General features: G+C 36.8%; 1 pseudogene; it reads right to left on the bottom strand.

Annotated features, from left to right (window-relative positions):
- Nucleotides 1-7,028: 7,028 nt before the first annotated feature.
- LOC111818398 overlaps nt 7,029-7,531 on the bottom strand; it is an 8,891-nt pseudogene continuing 8,388 nt past the window's right edge.

Raw genomic sequence — 7,531 nt, 5'->3', positions numbered from 1 at the left:
GGAAAGGGATTAGGCTAGAGGGAAAGGGATTAGGGTAGAGGGAAAGGGATTAGGCTAGAGGGAGAAGGATTAGGGTAGAGGGTACAGGAAGTAAAAGTGATTAGGCTGAGATATGAGTATGTACCAGTTAATTCCCCATAATGAATGCATGTATCATGTATTGCAAACATACTCTACAGGAAGGTAAAAATAAGTAAATCAAGTAAACGTATGTTTACCTTTTAAAATATATTCTTCCTAGAGCTGATTTTATAAGGACAAACTGAATCAGGACAAAATTCTAAACCAAATAATAAAAGAATACCAAAAGATTAAAATTAGAATTGCCACACTTATAAAGATATACCCCCAAAGAACGAACAAAGGGGCTAGATGACATACCCGTGTACATGCAAAAATATACAAGAACTGATAATGCAGAAACAAATATTCTCTTAAATGTCTAAAAGAAATAAACCAAGCACAAATAGAGGATAGGAGAAGGCATAATTAAAATAACCACTTACCACATGTTAGAAAATTCAAAACTTTTTATTGTAAACATTCAACTTCATAATATTTTAGTGAATTAAATTCGAAGCTATATATAATTTGAAATCCCAGTCAAGGGCTGGTAAGATAGCTCAGTGACCTAAGCACCTGCCTGGCAAGCACAAGGACAGGGTACGACCCCCAGTACCACATGCCATGCTGGCCCTGCCAGAGGCATGGTCACCTTGTGCCATGCAGGCCAAAGAAACTGGGCATGGTGGCGCACCCCTGTAATCCCAGAGCTGGGAAGGGCTGAGGCAGGAGGATGACTATGAGTCTGAGCTGTGTAGGAAAGTGAGACCCTGTACCTAATAAATAAAAAAAAATTAATATATATATATATATATATATATATATATATATATATATTTAGTGGTATCTTGCACTCGCCGAGCAGTGCTTATGCCACTGAGCTATCTCCCCAGCACAACAAATATATTTAAAAACAACAACCACAGCACAGCAAAAAAACCCAAAATCCCAGTCAAGAGCTAAGCGTCTGGGACACGCCTGCACACCCCAGCCCCAACAGCTCTTGAGCTCAGGAGCTTCATACCAGCCTTGGTAGTGCAGGAAGACCAGGAGCAAAACCAAAGTCTGCAACAACCAAAAGCTGCACAAACAAAAACAATCTTAAATTCAATGTGGTTCACATGCCAACTAGTCAAATGATGTTTATGGTAAGAACTTAAAATCCTCCTCTTGGCAAGCAAGGTCACCAGCCTCTGTTGGCTTCCTTTACGCACAAGGGAAGCCCATATTTCTTTATATTTTTCAAAATTGTATTCAGTTTTTTATTAGTATACATTCACATCCCATAATGATCATGCTCCTGGGGAGCTGGTGCACACACATAACATCCTCGATCTTTTCTTTATTCCTTTTCCCTACCTTCTGCCCACCTCTTGGTCCTCTTTCCACTTGAACAAAATCTATCTTCCCATTTGCTCTATTATGTATCTTTTATTTTGCTCTGTATTTACATTTCATGCATTGCATATAAAAGAATATTTGGACTTGTGTGCTTGATTTTATGATGGTCTCGGGGTGCTTCTGTTTTCTTACGAATGCTCCAGCTTATCTTTATTCGTGACAGAGTAGTACTCCTCTGTGTAAATACATTTTCTTTATCTGCTCATCTGGTGATGGGCTGCTCCCATCGGAATCATGCTGCTGTACACGTGGACATGCATGTATCACTGTAGCGTGGTGTCCTTAACTCTTTCAGGAGGACACACAGAAGGGGAATAGCTTGAGCATATGGAATTTCTACTTTTAGTTTTTCAAGGAATTCTGATATTGATTTACATACAGTCTTTATTGGTTTACATTCCCACTAACAATGTAGAAGAGTTCCTGTCCCCCAAAACCCCACTAGCATTTGTTAAGGCCTGATTTCTTGATGATAGCCACTCCTTCTGGAGTGAGATGGAATCGCAGTGTTAATTTAATTTGGATCTTTGATTGTTGGCGATGTTCAACATTTTTCAGGTATTTCTTGGCCTTTTGTATGTCTTCGTATGCTGAGAAATTTCTATTCATTTCTGCTGCTAATTTTTTGGCTGGGTCTATATTTCGGGGTGATATGAGTTCTATATACATTGTAGATGTTAGCATTCTGTCTGAGGAATAGCTGGCAAGTTTTTTTCCCATTCTATAGGATGTCTCTTCATGATGTTGGTTGTTTTCTTTGATATGCTGAAAGATTTTAATTTGATGATCCCCTTTGATTTAAAAAATTATTTTTAAAGAGAATACAAAAATATTAAAACAGAAAAATTAAAAATGATACAGAATTTCACTAAACAAAATGCTATGAATTTCAAAGTATTTGTTGCAATATTGTAATTTACTGTAGGGTCTTTTTTTTTTTCCTTGCGGAACCGGGGATTGAACTCAGGCCCTTGCGCTTGCCAGGGAAGCGCTTATTCCACTGAGCCATCTTCCCTGCCCTGTAAGGTCTTTTTTAAATCACAAGTTGTATTTGACTTTGTCAAATATTTTTCTGCATCTGTTGCGATGATCATGTGATATTTTTGCCTTTGGTTCTGTTAATATGGTGTATTACATTTGTGATTTGTATATGTTGTCTACATCACTCCTAGTGATCCTCCTGTATTCATCCTTTCCTGCTGGGATTACAGGCATGTACCGCCACACCTATCACTATGGACTGCTCAGCCTGCCCGGGGGCAGCGCTGGGGCACATGTGATGATGGGATCGAACCCAGTCCTTGCATTTGCCAAAGCATCTGCTGAGCTATCTCTCTGGCCGATTTGTGTATATTGAACTATCCTTGCATCCCTGGAATGAATCCAACTTGGTCATGTTATATAATCTTGATGATTCACTGCATTCTGTTTGCCAGTATGTTATTGAGAATTTTTGCATTTGTGTTGACTAGGGAAATTGGCCAGTACTTTTCTTTTCTAGTTGGGTCCTTCTCTGTTTTTGGAATCAGGAAACTACTTGTCTGTAGAAATGATTTTGGAAACGTGCTTCCCTTTAAATTGCCTTAAAGAGTTTCAGCATTAGTGGCATTAGTTCTCTAAATTTCTTGTGGAATTCAACCATGAATCTGTCAGGTCCTGGACTTTATATTGTTGGTAAATGTTTAATTACAGTTCCAATTTCATTGCCTGATATTGGGTTATTGAGAATTTTTATATCTTATTGATTTAGATCTGGCAATCAGATTGTGTTTAGGAATCTGTCCATTTCTTCTGTTTTTCCTCTTTTTAAATATAGGTTCTCATAGTAGGTATTGATCTTCTGAGTTTCTGTAGAATATGTTGTGATTTCTTCTTTTCATTCTTAATTTCTTGAATTTGTGTTTTTTCTTTCTTCTTTTTGATGATGTTGGTTAATGATTTACCAACTTTTTCAGTTATTTTAAAGAAATAACTGATGATTTCTGCTGGTCTACGAAAGGAACAGTTAATGCTTATATTTTCTTTTCTTTTTATTCTTTTTCTTTTGTCTTTTGAATTTATTACAACATTTTTCTATTGTTTCTTGTTATTTTTTTCTTTAAACCAATCTTGTTTGTTTATATCTGGTAAGCCAAATAACTAATTTAAAGATAACATCGTGCAATACAGCAACCATTGTTGCATTCCTATTACTTTGTTTAGTGAAATTTTGTATCATTTCATTTTTTTTAATTCTCCAGACTACCTTTTAATTAATTCAGCTTCCTAATCTTAAAACCACTGAACCAAAAGGTCTTTCCAAGGAGTCTTATTATCTAGGTATATATTACAGACAAGGAAATAAAGTTCAATTTAATCACAAGACATGGCACACAAACATCACAACCCTCCAGAGCACAATATAAAATACTCCTCCTAAGGAATATAAACATGTAGTATATATGAAAGTAAAATTGCATAAGAAAAATATTTTAAGTTAGCCAAAACTTGCTAAAGATTATTTATTGCACAATTTATCAGTTTCTCTTACTAAAACAGATACTACTATTATCACCCTCTAAATTCAATACACACTCATATTCTCAAACTAAAGTTCTAGCATTAGAATTAGTAAACCCTTTGTTACTGAGTTGGCAGAGTGAACGCTGTGTAACTCGTAAGACACATTCCTTAAGACTACTACGTGAGGGCTGGTGAGATGGCTCAGTGGTCTAAAGCACCTACTTAGAACAAGCTTAGCAAAGCACAGGGACCGCGGTTCAATCCCCCAGCACCACATGCCAGCCTGCCCCGCCCCCTGGTGGGCTGAGCTGGCCACACACACACACACACACACACACACACACACACACACATAAATAAATAAAATTTTAAAAAAAGACTACTACGTGAGACCACTTCACAAATCCTAGAAGGCACATGTGTTTCTTATCATAGTAAATGCATTTAAGCACTTCATATTTAAAAAAGACAAATCTATACAAAGAAGAAAAATATATACATTTCATTTATTAAACAAATTTACAACATTTATTAGATATTACAGTAGTACCTATCTAACATTCATATCTCAAGAATTATCACCTAGTTTTAGTGGAGTGAGCAGAGAACCATATCCATTTAGTTGATAAGGCTAATAGAAAACATTTTGCATTTTACAGGAGATCAGTTAGTATCTTGGAGTTTTTACAATAAAAGGGTGCAGATAATGTCAAGTCACTGGGCTCAACAGGTCCAAACCTGTAATTTCTTCAAGGATGAAGGATTCTCCAACAAAGTCACTAGCTATACCTAGAAAGACTTAAAAACCTGTAAAGCAACACCGATTTTCAGAAACACTTTAAAATGAGGCAATCTGAATTTAACACACCAAGCCTAATTCAAAAAAGACAATTTAAATTTCTTGAGTTGGAGAACAACTCAGAGGATTACTTATCCCAAAGTTCTTTCTGTAAGAAGTAATGGAGGAGGTTTAGGAATATGCAAATTTGACTTCAACTGAAAGTTTTGACCCATACACCCAAATTTTTTAAACAATCATCAAAATTATTATTCACCAAATTCTAATATACTACATACCAGAGTGCATTACATATTTTCACTGGTTGACTTAGTATTTATTTACTGAACTATATAAAGTGAATTTATATTAATATGACATAGTAGAGTAGGGTGTTTGCATGTACACATGTGTATAAGGGTTTCAAAATTTATTTTTTTGAGACAGAGTCTCACTGCTCTGTAGTTCAGGGTGACCTTGAGTTCACTATGTAGCCTAGGCTGACTTTGAGTATGAAGTGATCATCTTGCCTCAGCCTCCTGAGTGCCGGGATTATAGGCATGCACCACCATGCCTGGCGAGGGTTCTGCAATCTTACTTGGGGGAAAAGTGTTTTCATTGCTGAAATAGGATAAAAACCACAGAAAAAATCTCTTTCTAAAGAAGAAAGCTACAAACTAGAGTAAGATTTTCTCAAGATTATGTAAACCAGAAGGTGTATACTACCAGGTTAATATAATAGAGTCCCTAGAATGCTGCTTGCATAAACCATCAAAAGTAAGTAACTATTTGGTACTTAGCTATCTTCAGCATGAATATCAATATTCAGTTTTGGGGACAAAATAAAGTTATTTTAGACAGACATTGTTCCTTGAAATGGATTTTATGTGTGTACTTACTAAAATCTCAAGATACAAAAACTTATGTCATTAATAAGAGCAACTAGCTGTACCTTGGTACTTAGAAAAACAGTAATATTCTTAAGTTACCAGTAATAGTTCAGAGAATTTACATGGAATATCAAAATATTGTTTTCTTTCTTTCTTTATTCATTTTTTGTACTTAGGACAGGGAGTACAGGGTCTCACTGAGTAGAATGGACTTGTAACAATCCTCTTGTTTACAGCCTCCCAAATGCTGGGATTACGGGCTCGTGCCACCTTGCCCAGTTTCAATCACTGTCTCAGTGTCCCCTGGGGGCGGGGCCAGCGTGGCAGGCCAGGGAATCCAACTCCTGGCCCCTGTGTCTGCCTAAGCAGGCGCTTTAATCCGCTGAGCTATTTGGTTGGCTCCCCTCAAAATATTGTTTTAAAGGAGATTTCAGGCCATTGTTTTGTTCTATGCTGAAATGTTAATGTTAAAATTTTTACTTCATAAGATCTAAAATTTAGTTGAGGTTCTACTGAAGAGCATAATACCATTTTTACTCAAGGAAATAGAGTGAAGCAGTGAGACAGCCATGATCTTCTAGCTTGCAGAGGTGTTTTACATATAGGTGGTGGAGAAGTCTCACCCCGTGTTCTTTTCATAGCCTAAGAAATTTGAGGACTTTCAAATCTCAGAAAGATACTTTCAAGTTAAAAGAAAAGCACCACAAAAACAATGTTACTCATCATAATCTATAAATATAAAGCTATGTATTGTGGAGAGAAATTTCCTCCTGAAACTCCAGAACATTATCATGAACATTATCAAAAGCTGCTTGAAACAGTTTTTCAGTTTTGGAAAGGCATTTCCAGAAGTCAAGAGAATTCTCCAGCAGAAATTAATTTATAAAACAAAGTTCCAACTTTATAATCTTAACCCAAATTATGTATCATTAAAAAAGATTTTTAAAGTAAAAACTATGTAGTTGGAAAACACACTGCTGAAATTACAGTTATGAAACTGTGGATCACTTCAAATAAAAATTATTAAAGAAGCATTAACCACCAGGGGACATAATACATATTCCTCAGATTTCAGCAGAAGAGCTGGTTTTAAGCAGTAATATGCACTTTCAGTGTTTAGTTCACGTTTTTGGTCACTAAAGTTTTTCTCAGATGTCTGCAACTTTTCAAAATTCATATTTTTAAACCTAACTAAAAGATTCCAGAACACATATGCTCTAAAAATCTGTAGTTTGTCCAAAGCCTCTAGAAATATTGCTGTTAATTGCTGGCAAAGGATACAAGAGCAGTTAGTTCTAATATACATTAGAACAGATAAAAATGGTCTAACAGTAGAAAATTGTAGTTTATCATGAATGGAAGACTCGGAAAGTTTATTTAAAAAATGGGACATGTTACCAGAATAGTAAAAATAAGAAGATGGGAAGAATTAGTTTGTCCGTATCTGTGCCACAAGAGGCATCTGACACCACTCAAGACTCATTTGCTCCAGTCTTCTGTAGACGACAACTAGGGCAATTTCTGTGTGATCGCTCCTTTCACCAGTACGTTTCCTGCAGCAGCTGTGAGCTGGAGACAGGATAAGGTCAGCCCATCCACCCTTGCAGACAGCACACCTCCTCACTAGCGCTTCAGCAGCTTCACCCTTCGCATCCAGGCCAGCGTGACAAAAGGTTACAGAGGACCAGTTTTCACCAGGCTCTTCAGAGGTGGAGCTTGGAGCCAACACTCCTGCTGCTTGACTTGTGATGTCGCTATAAAGCTGAAAGAAATGGAGCCGGGGAGATGGCTCAGTAGAATAAGTGCTTGCCTGGCAAGCACAAGGACCTGAGTTCAATACCTAGTTCCACAAAAAGAGAGAGAGAGAGAGAGAGAGAGAGAGAGAGAGAGAGAGAGA

This window comes from Octodon degus, unplaced genomic scaffold (genome assembly GCF_000260255.1).
Source record: "Octodon degus isolate 3935 unplaced genomic scaffold, OctDeg1.0 scaffold00090, whole genome shotgun sequence".
Classification (NCBI taxonomy): domain Eukaryota; kingdom Metazoa; phylum Chordata; class Mammalia; order Rodentia; family Octodontidae; genus Octodon; species Octodon degus.
The sequence above is the reverse complement of the archived record's forward strand: the minus strand, read 5'-3'. Positions and strand labels throughout refer to the sequence as shown.